Source organism: Micropterus salmoides, unplaced genomic scaffold, assembly GCF_014851395.1.
Source record: "Micropterus salmoides isolate LMB-PRFRI ecotype aquatic unplaced genomic scaffold, ASM1485139v1 Ms_hic_scaffold_19, whole genome shotgun sequence".
In the NCBI taxonomy this organism is placed as follows: domain Eukaryota; kingdom Metazoa; phylum Chordata; class Actinopteri; order Centrarchiformes; family Centrarchidae; genus Micropterus; species Micropterus salmoides.
In genome coordinates, this window is record NW_024041039.1 from 3,177,721 (window position 1) to 3,197,882 (window position 20,162).

A 20,162-nucleotide genomic window follows, 5' to 3' on the forward strand; every position below is an offset into this window, starting at 1 on the left:
AAACACCAACTTTCTTCCCAGTCCTTTTTCAGGCTAAACGCTGCAAATTTCCCTTTCCCAGTTCTGCAGATGTGAGGATTTGCATCTTTCCTTTGTCTTATGCAGTAGTAAACTGAATATCTTTAGATTTTGGACTGTTGGTCAGACAAAACAAGAAATTATATAAAATCAGGTTTTAGGAATTTGATGGACGTTGAAGGATTCATAATTTTATAAACCTATGGTATGGGTTTGGTTTGATTTCTCTCAGTTTCCTGTTTTTATTTTGTAATTGTCTGTGTCTGGTGTCCTGGTCTGACTTGTTTCCTGTTTGTCTGAATACTCTGATGTGGCTCACCTGTTTGTTCATCCTCCCTGCCTGTGTGTGAGAGTATATAATGTCTTCGTTTCAGTCCTGTGTTTCCCAGATTGTCTTTCATCTTTTGTCATGTGGGGTTTGTGATCAGTACGTCTGCTGAAACTCCAGCTTGTTCGTTTGCTAAGTTTTAGATTTACGCTCCCCTGCCTGTAACCCTGCCTATTTACTCATTGTTCCTGTTTTGGGATTTACATCCTCACTCCTGCCTCTTCGTTTTGGATTATTGTTTTTATTGCTTCTGTTGCCTTATTGGATATTAATTTTGGACTGCCTTGTTTTGTTTGGACTTTGCCTTTGTTTGGAGTTGTTAGAACTCGCCACTCACCATTCTGAGTCTGCCATTGGTTCCTTTTCTGCCCGAGCACATGACGCTCAGCCCTGACATCTATAAAGTATCCATGGACTAATCAAGAAAATAATTGGTAGATTAATTGAAAATGAGCATCGTTAGTTGTATCTCTACAAGTATTAACTATAAGACAGGGGGGGAAATGCAAATAACTAGTGCATTACATGATTTTGGTTATGCAAAGGTCTTCAAACTATTGCTGTCATCGTGAGGTGCTCTTGTGCAATAAATAATGTGAAGACTGCCTGATAACAGTCGTCAATGTAAAGAGCATTTCAGCTGCTGTCAGATGACATAATGAGCACGCACTATGTAGAGTACTAAGAAAAAGTGGAGCTTTGCTATCTGATAGGTACACGTATATCAAGTCAAATTGGAGATTAAAGGGTTGTCTATGTGCAGTGAGGTGTCAGTCTTTCCAGCTATAGCTTGCTAATGAATGTGCTTTTTTAAATTATCTTAAAAAGCCATATTTTTATACCTTCACATCTAATCTATTGTGTTAACTGCAAGACCACAGAAGAAGTGAAGGAACAGTAGCTGGGAGGTGCTAATTGAGGGGAAGTCTCATTTTTCGGGGCCTGTGATGACGGTAGCGTCTTCTGTTGTGGATCAGCACATCACATCATGTTTAACTGTCAACTTAGTTTTTGTGTAATGTAAATATTATAAGAAAGGGTGGACGAAGGAAGTTCAAGCTGCATTAATTACTGGATGTTACTGATTAGCTGTGTGGACATAGGTTGACTGTTAAACACTGAACACAAACCATCTGCATAAATCACACATTTGACTTTTTCTTTCCGTAGCAACACCTTCACCTGGCCAAGTCCTTAGCAACCAGAGCTGCTGATTTCACTACGTACACCATCAGAGCCCGATACCAAGCAGCAAGTAACAGGTACAGCTATTTCATCAGTTTCAGATCCAACATAAATCGAGTGGAATGGAAGGAAGAAAACGTGGCAACTGCTAAGAAAAATACTCAAGTAATTTTGAAAACAAAACAAAGAAAACAAAGACAGACACTGCACATCCCAGACAACAGTACGTTTCATCTAAGGAAAACTCTCCACGGGATTCTCAAACTGGAGTCATGACAATGAGAGCCCTGCATTTAAAGGGGATCAAAGTAGAAAATGTGATATTCACCATTATTGTCACAGCCAACATGCCCACCTATAATATGGTAATTGTTTCTGGATCCATCCAGGTGCACCACAGGGGCACACTTGTAGACTAAAATCCCCCAATCCAACAAGCCCATTGTTCTCCCAATCAATTACCCTATTCACATTTGTGCTGTGTGTCACCACAGCTTATCTATATATGTAGGTTTGCTCACACACACACCTTCACCAGAGGAAGACGTTTGCGGCTGACATGTTGTCATGTCCAAGAATAGGAAACAAGACAGGTTCTTTTCTCGTAAAAACACAAAAATCAAAAGATCGCGTGGAGCTTTAAGCGCTGATCTGTTTCCTTCTAACCAACTGCCGCCACCTGGACACTTGACTTATAAACTGCCAGCATAAATTCTGCATGCTAATCTCCCATAGCAGATGAACACATGTTTACACTTGAGTGAGTGTCTCCTGGGTAACGCCACACTTGTCCTGAAAATAATAAGAGGATGAACAATCATAACTGTATGCAGCATCAAATGTGTCATATGTCACTAAAAGCTGCAGCAAGTTGAAAGAAACTAAACAGAGAAAACACTAGATTTTCAATCTGCAGCACAAGGTAAGGCATAAAAGAGCTTTTGTAATAAGTAGCAAATGTAACATAATGGTGCTTCTATACCACTATATTTATTCATAAAGAACAAAAAATGTAAAATCTGGGCTAATCAGGACTCAAATCTGTCACAACCATCAGCTCAGCATTTTTGTGAGCTGACCTGGATAAGATGCCACGACAAGCAGTCCACACTGTCCACCAGCTGTCACAACACCATGAGTAATAGACGTATAACGCATCCAACATACTGTTGGAAAGATGCCAACAGAGTGTGTGTCACTGCGAGTGTGTGAGTGAATCTCATCTCGAGTGTGCCTCCTCTGCAGCCCCGGGGGCCCCTTTCTCTCCCAACATCCAACAGGCAGCAGGACTCGTCTGGAATTAGCTCCCCGGAGATCTGCAGCTCCTCGCCAATTAGCCTACTGGATGTGGATGTGGTCACACGGGCCAAGGCGAGGGTGGTGGAGGTGGTGGTTATGTTCACCGAGTGTGACACTTCCAGCAGGGTTAAAAATCACAGAGAGGTCTGTTCCGATTGGATGGGTGGAGATGGAAACATTGGTGCTATGACCCCTGTCACCAGGGTGTGTAACGCTGCTGATTACTCACCCACAACCGAAACCACTGCTCATATTATTCTGCCTGAGCGCTCACAGTTTGTGTTGTACACTGTTACACACTGAATATGAGGTACAAAAAAGGTCCTTTGAGAACACATTGTGTATTGGGTTGTCCAGCGTGAGCTCGCCATTGTATGTACACATGCGTGCCAGTGTCTGAAGTGGGCTGCTGAGTGTGAGCCCCTTCCCACCAATCGTTGTGTAAGAGATTTGGAGTTGTTGTTCCCTGATGGTATGCAGTGAAAATGTCAGAGCACATGCAGGTAAACACAGTCAATATTTCTCAATAGCAAGTAAGGAGAGCATTTAAAGCTAATTCGTGTTATATTTACAATCATTTTACATCAAATTATAGCCCATAATTTAAAAATAAATATCTTTGTAGAGTATTTCCTGCCTCTCCATCGTGAGAACAGAGCACAAAAAGGTCAGTCAGCTAGTTTTTCCAGGTCTCCAAGCCCAGGAAGGTGCTTGAAGGCATCACAGTTAGGTTACATTATAGAAAGTGAAATAAGACTTGATTAGACCAAATTACCAAAACTTCACTTGATTTTTGTTTACAAGACGTGGTTTACTCGTCCAATCACATCCTGCCCTGCATGCCTGTCAGTCCTAGGGCCCTTCTTTATAAAGATGTTCTTTAGATTTACAGTAGAACTTATTCTTAAGATAATTTCCGACGGTGTGCTCACCGTCAAGCATAAAAAACTTTGTCCATTTGTAACTTACACACCTGTGATCTGTGTCACCCGTCTAACAAGCAGCGATTTCCTCTTATTTAATGCCAGCACAAATAAGGGTTTAGCCATGGACTGAAAGAGAAAAGCAAACTTTATGGAAGATGAGATCATGGCGATGGCAGAGGAGATTGAAGCCAGGCAAGATGTATTATTAGGTGGTTGATAAACAAAGCCAAACTTATAGCTTGGGAGTTATAATTCCTATCACTGTTCATACAGCTAATGCACAGTTCAGCACAGGCTTTGCTCTGCAATACTCCAGCATGAACAGCAGGAAATTCACTTCCATCATGTCTACACTTTGCAGGTTTAATAAATGACTACTTATACATTTATACATTCACGTAAGTCAGTTTTATAAATGAGCATAAAATTCCCATGTTGACTGTTACAGAGCACAATCACCAGAGAACTTGTAGGTCTGAATCCAATTTGATGGGCAGTGCTTTAAATGTTCCAATGCTCCACTTAGTTCATAAATGCCAAAATATGTATTTATTTCTTCTTTTCTTTCATAGAGCAAATAATGAACTGTGCCGTCACAGCTGTCGCATATAAAACAACAGATGTACATTCCTCCCTGCTTAATCTACTGGAAAGTTTTGTTTTTCCCATATCACTCCAAACCACCGGTGACACAATCAATACTCCTTTGATCCCACTGTTAATAGTAATTCATATAACCAGCTTATTATTCTTTACCTTTGTCAGTTATTATAGTATTTTTCCAATTACCTTCGTCAGCTGGATTTCAGGATGGAGGACCGAAGGTGTGATCAGTGCTTTTCTTCTGCATCTGCTATAGGACAGATCGCTTTTACACCAGTGCACTGGTTTTAAATGAACTCGGCTGGACATGTTGGTCTACATGAGGATCGACTCACCGTTAACATGCTGACAAATGTGGTGGCGACACTGAATGTTGGAGCCTGTATCCCCCCCATCAGCAGAAAAATAAATTGCCTGTGGGCGGGTGTGTGGCCTCGTATTGCTTTATCTCGCATTGCAGCTCACCAGACGTCAGTCCAGTAAGAGGCCTTTCATGCTGCTACTTTCAGCTGGTGTGCTGATGCTGCCGTTACCCCTGTCAGACCATTATCCTGGAAAACTGAATGGGTGGAGAAACAGCCGCTGTGACACTGATATGCACCAACCGCAGCATTTATAGTCCTTATTGTATTAAAAGTACTATGATGTATAGATGTATAGATGGATGGGTGGATAGACAGATAAACTTGCACATGGGTATTTACGTACGCAGAAGAAACAAAGATGTTTCTCATCAGCTACTAGTGCATTTAAAAGGACAACAATAAATAACCTAAACCAAATAGTTAAAATACAAGCTAAAAACAACAATCCTAAAAACACTGCACTGTTTAGGAGAGGGGGCTGTAGGTGTGTGTTTGTGCGTATGTGCTTGTAGGGGGGTATGTGATCGGGATGGAGAGAGGCGACAGTCCATTTGTGATTCTCACAGCTTGTGTAAAAACAACTGTTTAGCATCCAGCTCGATCTGCAGCTGATGCTTCTGTACCTCATCCCAGATGACAAGAAGGAGAAAAAGGGCGTAGGTATAGACAGTGCAGCTGCACTGGGGCCCGCCTGTACTGGGGGCCCTTGACAAGAGCGGCGTCACCGAGTTGCGAGCTGGTCTTTGTCAGTTACATGGTAAAAATACATCAAATGTCATCAATCAATAGTAAACGCCCATTTCAACTCTATATATAGACTCATATATGCTTTTCCCCCATTGCTGTGGTGCCTGACACCACAAACTTTTGTGGGTAAAAGTTTGTGAGTAAACCGTGTGGTTCTCCCTGTTCGGCACAGACAGCTGTTGAATGAGTGACTGCCGCAACTAAAATTTACACATGATCAATAAAATCAATGCGCAGGTAACGTTAATGATTTTAACCAGCACACGGTGCAGCACGGTAGCGCCTATCTAGCGTCCTCTCATCCTTCTTCAAAGGACAGCTACGTGACAGGCGGCAGTAGGTGACGCTGAAAGCAGAGGAGCAGAGGAAAAAATGAGCGCTACGTTTCAGTCTGGCTGTAATTGTACATGTAGGCCACAGCGTGTCCGTTAATTAAAGTCTGTTTGTTGTGTTCCAACTGCTGGAAAAGTGAAGGCAGTTAGCACTAAGTAGTGACAGTTACAGGGAGGGTCAGTCAAAGCACTGCGATATAATTATGACGATGATACGTTACATGCCAACCAGTGTGCAGAATCGGTGCATAACATTACATGGTCAATCAAACATTAATAATATCTAATAATAATATCTCCTCTTCAGACCGTCTGGAAGCTCAGCAGGATGCTTTTTGGCAGCTAGTTCAATTTCATTTGTTGTCATTTCATCCACATATAGAGTACACAAATGAACGAAATGCCGTTTCTCAAGGCCCAAGGCCATGTCTTTATCCTGTTTGTTTTACAGTTGCATCGTAGCCTCATAATTGTAATGAGGTGCCTAGAAATTCCCACCCTTGAGGTGATGCATCAAGGAATCGAATCATTGCCCTGATAATCGTAATCGAATTGTGAGACCAGTGAAGATGCACACCTCTAGTTGTTACTACCTTATGTCACTGAGGGAGAAGATGTGATGGGATGGGTGGTTTGAGTCCTTAATGATGTAGCTCTGCAAATACAGCGTTGCTGCTAGATCTCACTTAGGTAGGGGAGTGGTGCACCAATGGTCTTGCTGGCTGTCTTCACTACACTGTTTAGCTGTTCTTTTTAATAGGCCCTACAGCTTCCAAACCAGGAAGAGAAGCCAAAGGTCAGGATGGTTTCAATAGTACCCCTGTAACAGGTAGTGAGGTGTAGGGAGACGTGCTGTCCTGAGTCTCCGGAGGGGGTGAAGCTTCTGCTGTGCTCTTTTGATGATGGCCGTGGTGTTGATAGTCCAGGTCAGGTTGTTGGCTAAGGGTACTCCCAGGAACTTCCGGCTGGCTAACTTCTCCACAACAGCTCCGTCAATGTGCAGCGGTGTGTGGTGGCGTTTGCTAGCCCTCCTAAAATCAATCACCATCTCCTTTATCTTGTCAATGCTGAGGATAGGTTATGCGATTTGGTCCATGCTGTAATCATCTCCACCTCCATCCTGTATGCAGACTCATTATTGCCCCTGATGAGTCCCACCACTGTTCTGTTTAATAATGACAGTACTTAAAGCAGTGCGTATGTTGTTCCTGCCACAGATAAATGGTTATCATGCAATACGTCTGATTCTTTTACTTTTTCAGTTTTAGACGTGAACTGATAAATGAGTTGTGCTCAATATGTTCACTGTAGAAAAAGTAATAAAGAAGTTTAATTAATCATAACCACTTATGCTAATGAGACCATTCACTAAGATAATTGATGTATTAATTATGCTACTGCATCATCTTCACAGCACATGGGCAGTGTTAATGAGCTTCATATAAAGGCCGAGTTATTTTGTAAAAATAATTTATCGTTTGCAGCGCGGTCCTTCGAGATGTGATCAAATATTAGCAGTAGTTTGTGTCCGGCCTGTATGGATTTATGAGACACCAAAAATACTGTTACAGTGGTGAAAAAATAATTTGTGAGAAGAGAACATAACTTCTGACAAATAATGTTAAATTGCACGTTTCCTTTCACAAGCTCTGCAAACAAAATCTGCCGCAAAAAGGCACCCTTCATAAAACACTTTTATAATCATCTCACCAACAGAGATCATTTGAGATGACATTTTACTAAAAAAAATCCTTAAAATCATCACATAAAGAGTATTAAAATATAAAGCGTTCTTCCTTAAGGTCTTTTTTTTGGCAGGGTGAATTAAAACAACCTCAGCCACTTCCTCCTGTTGAGATCTGAGCTGCACTTCAAAGAGCAATTCAGCAGCATTTAACTTGGACACACTCCAAATTCAAAAATGTATTCCAACTCACTTTCCAGGCATATTAATGTCTAGATAATACATGTGGTAGTAGGGCTGTGCAATCAATCGAAATATAATCACGGTTTCGATTTTGGCTTCCAACGATTATACACACAAGTTAATCGATTTAAAACAATTATTGTGCCTACGTTATTCCGCAATGACGCTTGTTTTGTCTTCTGTTAAATTCAGCGCACTCTTTCCTTCACTGCGGTGCCCCGCCCCTCCCTAAATGCCCAAACTCACTCCCAGCAATACTCTTATTACTCTAAACTTCTACAACTTGCTAATCACCATAATTAGAAACACACAAACACGCACAGCGTTGCTGTCTTGGCTCTAAGATGCTGTTTAATGTAAGATATTTGATTCCTATTTCACTGGCATTTTTGGATAATGCATTATAATTAATAAAATAAATGCATGTTGTTTCCTAAGTCAGCCAATAATCGTGTTAATAATCGTGATTTCAATTATGACCAATATAATCGTGATTATAATTTTGCCATAATCGAGCAGCCCTATTTGGTAGTTATCCACAATTAGCATTTCCAAGTAAAAACCCTTGTGGGTTGCTGAAATAGGCCTACTTCAAACTCATCACTACCACAACACATAAGTTGATTGACCATGTAATGTTATGCACCGATTCTGCACACTGGTTGGCATGTAACGTATCATCGTCATAATTATATCGCAGTGCTTTGACTGACCCTCCCTGTAACTGTCACTACTTATCTAGCTAGCTCAGTGTTCCAGCTGGTTATTTATCCGTGGTAAGTTGCACACAACTTTGCTGTGAAGGAAGCAGGAGGACGCTGGAATAACATTGGTTGGAGACTTTTTATTTCTGTTCTGTCACAGCAACCTGTTCTCACTGTCTGACTCGTGACATATGGACAAGACCCGGCGTCAGTTTGTAACGCACTGGGGATCCCTATAGCGCCGTAGCTCAACACAAGGTAGGTATATGATATTTAACGGAAAACACTGAGTAAGGAGGTGGTTGCGGGGCCAGAAACCTGACTTTGAACCAGGAGACTGGGGTTCGTGTCCTGTGTGAAATCCCCATCTGTCAGTTGCTGGGATGTCCGTCTCTTTGTGTTCGATGTTGCAGATGCTAGTAGGTGTCGTTAAGATCAGCAGTTATTGGAGCCCCCTGCGCCCGGTGTTCTCCAGTATAAGAGCGCGTCTCATGTTCTGCACTGTGGACTAGAGAGGAGGGAAACCCTGTTCCCTATGCTCCACGCTCCTCGTTATTTTTGTTTCTTTCACCATACAACACTCCACTCTATTCCTTCAAGCATGCATACCTGCTGACATGACTGACCTACTGATTATCACACTTCATATGATTATTTGAACATTAAGTTGTTTCTGTTTGTGTAAAAATAAAAGTAATGGTACCTTTGCTGCAGTTTTGTGTCACCGTACTATTCTTTTTTTGTCGCGGTTTTGAGCCCGTCGTGACAAACATGAAATATTTTGATTTAAAGTACACAAGTTATGTAATTTGCATAAGTTATGGATGTGATGCTAGTTAACTTGCGTGTTAACTGACGTACGTAGTTATTTTAACCCAAACCATGAGCTTTTCCTAACTCTACCGGACGTTGCATATTTATTGTTGCTAAGTAGGGATGGGGACCGGTTCCAAAATTTCTCAAATCCCGAAAATCAGTAAGGTTCGAGCTTACCGATACTGCTATCGAGACTTGTGGGCTATCATGTAACGTTATGTCTCGAGCGTCAAATCTGATTTAATTTGAAACGCAATGGATAAGAAAATCATCAGGCTGCAGTCTCTGCCTGCTCTCTGTTGTCGAGTTGGGTCTGGTCTTACTAAATAACCATCACTAAATAATAATCGGATCGTTAAGCAGTCTCAATAAGGGTATCAATATCAATAAAAATTAACGATCCTCATCCCTATTGCTAAGCGTTGCTAACTTGACTGCAGCGCCCTAACAGTCTAAAAATTACGCTTAAGGGCTACCCAGGGCGTTGAAAAGCAACGCTAAAGGGACTTGATCAAGCGTCAATATGTGACGAGTCGGGAGTGAGAATGTGTTGGTCACGGCGAACACTTTCAGTATGCTTAATAGGCAAGTTACACCTGACCAAAGTAACATAACTACCAATTATAGCTACACTTTTCTGCGACCGTGGTAAAGTGCTGGCTCTTCTCTCACACACCAGGACAGACTTGCTTTCTATACCAAACCCGCTGGTCTACGTCACATACGCACGTTACCCACAAGTAGTAAGTCTAAGTGTTTACCTTTAAAAAACAAGAGAGGGGCAGTGGAGGAAGTACTCAGATAATTTACTATAATAAAGACCTGCATGGAAAATGTTACTAAGTAAAGCTCTGAAATCTCGTGAGTGGTGAGTTGTTGCAGGAATCATAAAAATATGTTGTTACTGTTACCGCCAATTGTTTGTGTTTAACTGTCACTGTAGTAATATGCTAATCGGGCTGAAGATTGGTCTGGCCGCTACCAGCCTCGCCTATATCCTGCTCTTCACCCGAGGATGCCAATTGGAGCGGGGCTCCACCGCTTTCCCCCAATCCCGAAGCTGCCAGCAAGACCTCTCCCCCTTCAAATAGGGTGCCGTCCTGCTGCTCCGGGCAGCTCTCATTCTGGTGAACAGCTTGCCTCGTTGCAACTCCTGTGATTTTGTTAACTGTGTTTGAGTGGAATTCTTTGTGCTAGCGTTGAAGCTAATTAGTAGATAGATTTAGTGTGTTTGTTTAACCCATACTCGAAGTATCAGTGGTGGGTATAAACTGATCTGTCTGTGTCCTCTCCTCAGAAACCGGGCCAGGGTTTAGCTTTAATACTGACTCAGTTTGCACACCCGTAGCTCTCTTTGTTAGTTTCATTAGGTTTAGGGGTGCTGCGCTCTTTGTGGTTGGTTTGAAGTAGCTAAAGGGAGTTTTTTGTTTCATGCTTTTGTTTTAGTAGTTAGTTAAAAGTCTCTTTTCTAGAGATCTCCTATTGTTATATATTGTTTTCAATCGTTTACGCAGCACCCTCTTGCCCGTTTCTGTTGGTTGAACTCCTTATTTGTTCAACTCTCTGTATAAATAAATAACTTTTCTATAACAAAACCTCCTGGTTTATGTTGCTTCCCTTTCCCCTTCTGAGCTGGGTCCTAACACTTGTTTACCGTAAAACTAATAGGGCTTTTATTTGCTAAAATCACTGAATTGACCCGGCCTATATTTGGGACAGACGTCCATATGGGACAGGCCTTTAATTCCTCTCACACAAAACTGAAACTACTCTGGTAACAGTTTATTTCAAACAGTATAAATATTATTTGTATAAAAATTACCCACTAATATCAAATACAGATAATTCATTTGATCTAGCTCCGACAGACGGCTTATGCGCTTTTATTTTGTAGGCAGCCACGTAATGAAAACAACAAAACGGTGCAGGATGAGAGAAGTTAGCAGACAGAGAGCGATGGACACGTGACAGGATTCACAACTTGGATAAATTTTTATGAAAAGCTGTTTTGATTCTTTTGATTGGTGGACCCTCACAGACTAAAGGAAGATAAATAATCAGGAACGGACACATTCGGACACTTCGGAGGCTTTAAAGGTAACGGGAGTCATCACTTTTTTCACTTGTACCATGCAGGTTACACCTGTAAATCTATAAGAATCAGACTTTGGGGCTCGTTGTTTCTGTTAAATGAATTGAACGATTGAATTGTGGAGAACCGATGTAACGATGTGCAGCATGTCCACACTGACACATTGATCATACGTTTAAACATTAATATTTGTATCAACGATCTGAGCAGCTTAGAAGCAGCTAAAGCGGCAACCCGGTAGGGTTTAAGAGGTTTTATACATCCAAAGAACTTCTATAAAAACCAGACCAAGGTGTTTAATGGAGATGTGTTTATTTGTCAAAATGTGTTCCCACACCAGGCCAGGAAACGGGGTCGGTGGCTGTTTGGGACTCGGCTATTAATTGAAGTTTTACCGTATCAAAATAATGTAGTTGTACAATTTTTCTCTCTGAATTTTAGTGAAGTAGAAGTATTAAGTATCATTAAATGAAAACAAGACTCACATAAAGTGCCTAAAATGTGTATTTCAGTACTTACTTGATGTATAACTGTACTTAGTTACATTCCATCACTGGTATTTTACTTTCTGTTTCTGTTGTTAACCTGTTTACTTCTTTATCTTGAAATCTGTTAGACGGGTACATCCTGTTTGTTACATAGTGCTGTCAAAAAAGGACAGAAGATACTTTTATATGGAGGTGATAAATGTCAGTGTTTTCAAAGGATGATATTTGAGTTGAGGATGGTCATGAAAAGCAGCTCTGCATTAAGACATTCTACAAGAATATCTCCGTTTCGAGTTGCCTTTCATCCTTGTTCTATTCACCTACACTCTTAATATATTCCTCTAATGCATTCCACATCAAAACAGCCCTGCACTGATTCTTATTACTGGGTCTTGTAATGCAGCCAGACTCATATGTGGCTGAAGGCTCATCTCCTTCTGCTCAGGGCTGACGTATTGCTTGCTGGGCCAGAACATATTGCTGTATGAAAAGAAGGCCAGATTAAAATCCCCTTCTCATAACCAAGCATGAATAATGGATTAAGAAATTAATCAGCTCATCATTTCGGCAAAACAAAAAAAAAAAAGAGGGTGAGAGCTAGAGCAGAGCAGAAATCATCAATAGATAGATCGGGCTAAAAGGGCTGATGGTGTGCGGTCGTCTGTTTATCCAGCTGTTCGTGAAAGAGCAGCTGGATAAAAGGCCAACAATTTATCCAAGTTTGATAGAAATAGGCAACAATGTCTGGATAACAAGCATGCGGGACAAATGTACCTTCAACAAATATTAAAGGGACCCAATGAAAGGCAAGTCGATAATAATGGACTGCCCTTGTGTAGCACCTTTTTTAGTCTTCCGAACTCCCAAAGCGCTTCACACTACAAGTCACAATCACACACAGATGGCTGAGGCTGCCGTGGAAGGTGCCAACTGCACATCAGAAAGCCATCAGGATCAAATCTGGGGTTCAATATTTTTGCTCAAGGACACTTTTGACAAGCAGACTGGAGAAGCGGGGATCAAACCACCGACCTTCTGATTATGTTATTGGCTGTTGACAGTTTGAAGAGTAATAATATATAAAACTAACACACATAACACAGCATAAAAACTACTTTTAAAGAATATTTAAAACATGACTTAAACCATTTGTATACCCAAATGAATCAAGCTGGTTTGGATTGAAGGCGTACTTTTACAGCAGTTTGGTCAGACATTAATCTAAAGGCACTGCACACAGTTAGTTCAACCATCCTGGGAATAAGATGGAAGAACTTAGAACCCCAAAAGAACCCACTTGAAACTCTTCAATACACCTCATAATATGACTGCGGGTACAAAATGAGGATTTCTTGTTTTTAAACAGCCTTTACCAGCAATAGATCTTAAAACTGAAAGTAGTAGGTGTACAGATATAGATATACACTGAAGATCAGTGTAAGATCAACCGACTGACCATCCTTGTGGTCATGTCACCCTTAAATTTATGACTTTCTCAGCAGCTGGGGAGAAGCAACTGCTGCCGTCGGGCTCGGCGCCTGCAGCCGCCTTGCTCCTGCACGGTTTTAATGTCATGTGACATGGTGATTTGCAGCGCCGGCGAAAGTTGGACACAATTTCTAACCTGCCTGCATCCAAGCTGTTCCTCAATGTTTTTGTTATTTATTTTTATGAAATCAGAAAGTAAAACAAAATAAAATTCTTACAATTTCACTTAGTGCATAATTGGTTTATTATTTTTTTAACAAAATAAGTAAACAAACTAAAAAGATGTCTATATATATATTAAAAGATGCGTAAAAATATATATTTTTTTATATATTATTTATTTTTTCATATCGAACAGACAAATAAAATAGCTCTTATTCCACTCACCCAGAATTCAGTTGTTACTGCCGCCTCGCAAAACGCTCACTTTGCAGACACTACAAGTGGCAGTTGGACTGCTTTCATTTGCCAATTTAAAATATTTCCACGCTGCGGACCCTTTAGCCACGTCCTGCCACAAACTGTGCTTTCTGTTTACGACACTTGTCAGCCAACGTAAAAAATAAAGGAGCGGGCTTAGGTTTCTGCTCAATTATGCCATTACCAATCAGTTAAAAATGCCTTCCTCGACTCCGATTACGATTGTTGAGATTGGATCATCCCCACTGGCCAGTGAAACAGCGACAACAAAGGAGGAATTTTACACGACTGCTTTACGATATGACCTAACCCTAGTGCACTGTGGATAGTGGGCAAAAAGCTATAATTGATTTAAGTCGACAGCTGCACACAGTTGGGAAATTGTTACTTAACATATTAGCAAAATTTGGCAGATGGGGCACCTGCATCCACTTTTTCTGGAGATTTCAGCTAAGAGCTAGTAAGTAGTTATAACAGAACTTTCCTAGTTATTTCTTTCATTGGTAAAGTTTTGGTTTACAGCCCAGACTTAAACGTTTGCCAACTAAGTCCCCAGCACAAACCAGATACATCCGTCTTCGTCACTGATTGTTAAATAATTGAACCTTATTGTTCTAATGGTTGTCACCGGCTGAAATATTTACTTTTGCACTCTTCTAGCTGTCAGTCGGCGTAACGAATTTTACTGGGACTTCTGTCTGGCAGCTGCAGGTCAGATGCAGCTGCAGAAATATTTTCTGGGCTCTCCTTCAGAATCAGGACCTTTTTAATCAAGAGGAGCCTCATCTACTGGCATCTATCTTAGTGACTCTCACTGTTACACTTCAAAGCTGCTGGTGAGTGAGTTAGGTTAGGCTCATAGTAAGCCTGGTGGATGATGGGAAATGAGATTGTTATTACTTATGAGTATTTACTGGAGCTGCCACAGTATTGCCTTGTTACTGTGGGGAAAGTAGTATGGGGGGGTTTTTTGTGTTCTTGCGTATGTGCGTGCTCATCTACACTTGTGTATGAGATTTTGTGTGCACGACTGTGTGTGTGTGTGTGTGTGTGCGCATTTAGATACTTTATTGTCCCCCAAGAGAAAACCCATTTTCACAGCCTGTAGATGGAGGCATTAAAAGAGCCATAATAATAAAAAATATTCACACTGGCATTTGTATGTGTGTCATTGCTGCTGGAGTGTGTGTGTCCACCTGATGCCACTGGACACTAATGAGAGGAGAGCGTGTTACAGCCTCAGGGAGCAACCTGGGGGAAATCAGTGGCTTTAAAAACACAACCAGCACTCCCTCCATCCTCTTCAAATTCTTTCCATCTCGTCCAAAACTCTATTTTTCATGCGTTTCCTTTCTTTGGTTCCTCCGTCTATTAACCCATCTTTTTTTTTCTTGTTCAACGATTCCACTTTCATCATTGTCCTCCTTTCAGTCCTCTGTTCCTTTATCCTTTCCTTGTCTCCTTCCCTCTCGCTGGCCATCCTCTTATTATACTCTCTCTCCCTCCAGTCTTTTTCCTACTAATCCACCAGCTTCCTTACCTTTTTGTCCTGCCTCCATCCTTTCCACTTTCCATTCATCTTTTTCTCCTCCTCTATCCATATTATTACCCTTCTTCTCTTTCCCCTTTGTCCCCTCTATCTACTTTTTTCCTTCTGTTAAACATTCTGTTTCACAAGTTTAACATGCTTTGTAACTTGAGATAATTTTAGCCGGTGAGAATCCAAAACATTTCCCCCTCCTCTCTGTCCTTTTATCCCCCTCTTCATGTATTATTGATGGAGAACACACACACTATATACAGTATTTTATTTATATATATATATATATATATATATATATATATATATATTATATATATATATATATATATATATATATATATATACACACACACACGCATATGTGTATATATACATACATACACACACACACACAGCTCAAAAAAATAAAGGGAACACTTAAACAACACAATGTAACTCCAAGTCAGTCACACTCCTGTGAAATCAAACTGTCCACTTTGGAAGCAACAATCAGTTTCACATGCTGTTGTGCAAATGGAAAAGACAACAGGTGGAAATTATAGGCAATTAGCAAGAGACCCCCAATAAAGGAGTGGTTCTGCAGGTGGTGACCACAGACCACTTCTCAGTTCCTGTGCTTCCTGGCTGATGTTTTGGTCACTTTTGAATGCTGGCGGTGCTTTCACTCTAGTGGTAGCATGAGACGGAGTCTACAACCCACACAAGTGGCTCAGGTAGTGCAGCTCATCCAGGATGGCACATCAATGCGAGCTGTGGCAAGAAGGTTTGCTGTGTCTGTCAGCGTAGTGTCCAGAGCACGGAGGCGCTACCAGGAGACAGGCCAGTACATCAGGAGGCCGTAGGAGGGCAACAACCCAGCAGCAGGACCGCTACCTCCGCCTTTGTGCAAGGAGGAGCAGGAGGAGCAAAATGACCTCCAGCAGGCAGACAAATGTGCATGTGTCTGCTCAAACGGTCAGAAACAGACTCCATGAGGGTGGTACGAGGGCCCGACGTCCACAGGTGGGGGTTGTGCTTACAGCCCAACACCGTGCAGGACGTTTGGCATTTGCCAGAGAACACCAAGATTGGCAAATTCGCCACTGGCGCCCTGTGCTCTTCACAGATGAAAGCAGGTTCACACTGAGCACATGTGACAGACGTCGTGGAGAACGTTCTGCTGCCTGCAACATCCTCCAGCGTGACCGGTTTGGCGGTGGGTCAGTAATGGTGTGGGGTGGCATTTCTTTGGGGGGCCGCACAGCCCTCCACGTGCTCGCCAGAGGTAGCCCGACTGCCATTAGGTACCGAGATGAGATCCTCAGACCCCTTGTGAGACCATATGCTGGTGCGGTTGGCCCTGGGTTCATCCTAATGCAAGACAATGCTAGACCTCATGTGGCTGGAGTGTGTCAGCAGTTCCTGCAAGAGGAAGGCATTGATGCTATGGACTGGCCCGCCCGTTCCCCAGACCTGGGCCTCATTTTGACTTGTTTTAAGGACATTACATCGAAGTTGGATCGGCCTGTAGTGTGGTTTTCCAGTTTGATTTTGAGTGTGACTCCAAATCCAGACCTCCATGCGTTGATAGATTTGATTTCAATTGATAATTTTTGTGTGATTTTGTTGTCAGCCCATTCAACTATGTAAAGAAAGGAGTATTTAATGAGATTATTTCATTCATTCAGATCTAGGATGTGTTCCCTTTATTTTTTTGAGCAGTGTATATATACATACATACACACATACATATGTACAGTGGGGGAAATAAGTTGATTGATTGATCACGTCAACATTTTGTTTAGTTAACATATTTCCACTGGGGCGTATAACATTATTGTAACTGAGGAGCTAACGAGAGCATCCATGACTGTGCAAATAAAAGAACAACCAACTCATAAAGCCTAGAAATTCAACAGAGAAAACTTGCATGCCCAGTCCCACCCACATTGCTTGATTGACAGGTGACAAGAAGAAAACTAAAAATATAACTGGGAGCTGAAACTCCACAGCCGGGCTATTGGCTTAATAAAATGGCAATAAAGATTATACAGAACTGTTGGATGGATTAATATTGAGAGAAAAGTGTTCCCAGATTAGTAACAGAGGAAAGCCTGCATAGTTTCCCAAACCAACAGTTTATCCTAAACGAACAGTTTATCTTCTGTACGGTGGTCGTTTTAGGATATTTCAGCTCATCAGGCTCAGCTGTACCTTGAGCCGAATGCTGACATACTTCCAGTTACGTTCACCTCCTTTTATATTGGATGTTAGGTCAAGCTAATGGGAACTCAAACACCGTCATGTTATTGTGCATAACTCAGCACACCAATGTTTGCTAACTGAATGTCAAAATGAGCCAGTACTAACTAGTGAAAACACCTGTCTCTATTCATAAGACAGATGTTGATTGTTCTTCTTATGTCTCTATAAAAATATCCCTTTCTTTATGATTTTACACTCAATAAAGAATGTTCTGCAGCACCTTTCCTCCACCCTGCTACTGTAACAGCAGCTTTTAAATGTGAACCACTCTGACATGATAAATGAGAACATTCAAACACTTTTCTTTTATTGTACTCATCTCTCTCCTGCCTTCTGTTTCCCCAACATGAGCTCCGGTGCTGGCAGAACTTCGATTCTGTTGGCTATAAGCGGGACGGCTGTCACACGGAAAAGGAAAACTTTCAAGAGGGAAGCGATTTTTAGAACGAAGCCTCCTTTTCATGCTGTGAACACACGCAGACAGAACCCTCATCTTGCTTCCCCTTACATCCACTCTCCCACTCAGACTCTCATTATCTTTCCCTCGATCCAACTCTTTTCCTTCCACCACCTTGTCCTTCTCTCACCATCTACCCTCCATCCTTCTCTCCCTCTTGAGGCTGAGATCAGACAGCAGCTTTGTTCTTTGTTCTCCTGCTCAAACACAAACTGTAGCTGTAAGCATTGTTGTTAAGGACTGGGACATTGTTGCAATGCTACACAGAATATGACAACAACTTGCAAGCTATCCAATTAGTGTCAGGGAGTTTAGTCATTACTAAAAATGTCTGTGGAACCCAAAGGGTCCTTGAGAGATTTTCAAGGGGTTCTTAAAAAATAAGCAATTTCACTTTCATTGACAACATGTGGAGGGACTCAAAGAGTTTAATCCTCACTCTGCTGGTATCTCCTTAGCTGCAGTTACACATACAGCTGCAATCAGTCATCCTTTCAAAGAAATTCTCAGATAAAACCTGGTACCTAAAAAATGGCTGAATCTCAAACAGCCAGGGGCGTGCTCGGTTTCACCGGTGGTAAGTCTGAGGTAAACAAGAAAGTCATGTTAGCAGATCTGTGAGGATGTACTTGTTCACAGCGGTGCTTTGATCTAAATGCTAACATCAACGACAATTCACCCTTCGCTAAGCCACGCCCTAAAGACGCAAACTGGCCAATCACAGCGCAGTATAGGAGTCATTCTAACTGAGGCCCGACTCCTGGCTGTGACTTGCAAAAAAAAAGGATTCATTTTCAAGCTTTTTTTTTGCTGTATTTTCCTGGGACACCCTAAAAACAACGCTAACTAACTTACTGCTGAATGTAACGTTATATAGGCCGAGTGCTTTTGCATGATTGTAATAGTGAACAGAGACCTCCCCAGTTTACAGCAGTGGTGTTAATCCTTAATCCCGTTGTCCTTTGTCTCAATTGTGGTGGTTTACTTTTACTTGCAACCTTCAATTGCATAATGCAAACTTTCTGTCTTCTTTTTGAGATTGCTTTTTCCTTATCCAGAAATTTTACAATATTTCTCCAGAGAGTGCAGTTATAAATGGTGGCAGCGCCACGCTGAGACCGACAGATCCCACAGTTCGGGGCGTGGCTTCGCGAAGGGTCAATTTTAACGTGCAGATTTTTACAAGGTAATGTCATTTTAAATTCATCCCGAGGTGGACGTGAACATGTGAACCAAACAACTGTCATCCAATAGATATTTTATTCAGAACCAAACCAGAGCCAGTTATCAACCTGTTGGTGGCGCTGGAGGTTTCATCCTCATCCTTTCGTGGCAATCCATCAAACAGTTGCCGAGATATTTCAGTCTGGACCAAAAAGAAAACTGATATTTCCAAGATAGTTTGTGCCTACATGTATTCCCACAGCATTAATCTTGTCTGTAGAGAGGCCATATTCATCTTTATTGTTTCATTCATTGGTTGTGTTTATTCTGACCAACTCTACTTTGCTGCAGTTTCATGACTCAGAGCTGCTGTTAATGAAACTCGACACTTCCTGCACATGTCTAACAACACCTTACAGGGGATTCAGCTCCCTGAAGGGGCGCTGAAGTCTTTTAATATGAAACAAGGTGTTGACTCTGCACTAACAGCAAACAGCAGCAACAAGCAGGCATTTGGTGAAAATATTCCGTCCATCCCTCCACTGCAACAGCAGCTCGTGATGACAACTTGCTGACGATGTATTGATTAATGTCCTCAGTGTGATGAAGCAGTTTATCAAACATCTAATATGCTTGCTATGAATCTCTGACTGCAGCCTCGTCTGACTCGCCTTCCTAATGAAGTTAATGAAGTGGGGAGGCAACACAAATGGAGAGGCTGCACAGACAATCAGAGGGTCTTTTTTACTCCTCTCTCCCTTCCTGCTCATCTGTCTTCCTCTTCTATGTTTTGTCTCCCTCGTATTGTGGGTCCCACTTTCAAAATGTCCCTTCTGCTGTTTGTTTCTTTACTTCCAAATTTTTTTGGAAAAAACTTTGCTGTTTTTCCAACTTTATATCTTTCTTTCTTCTGCATCATGCATTTATTTTTGTTGGTTCAGCATGAACTGCAGCTGCAACAGTTTCTCACTATCTGCTGCAGTGGATCTATAGCTCTAACATAATGGATCACTATC

At 41.6% G+C, this 20,162-nt stretch overlaps 1 protein-coding gene across 1 annotated transcript in view; it reads right to left on the reverse strand.

The window, feature by feature from the left end:
- The window catches only part of kcnh5b (potassium voltage-gated channel, subfamily H (eag-related), member 5b), a 179,053-nt gene that overhangs the window by 44,867 nt on the left and 114,024 nt on the right, over window positions 1-20,162 (reverse strand). The window lies entirely within an intron of this gene.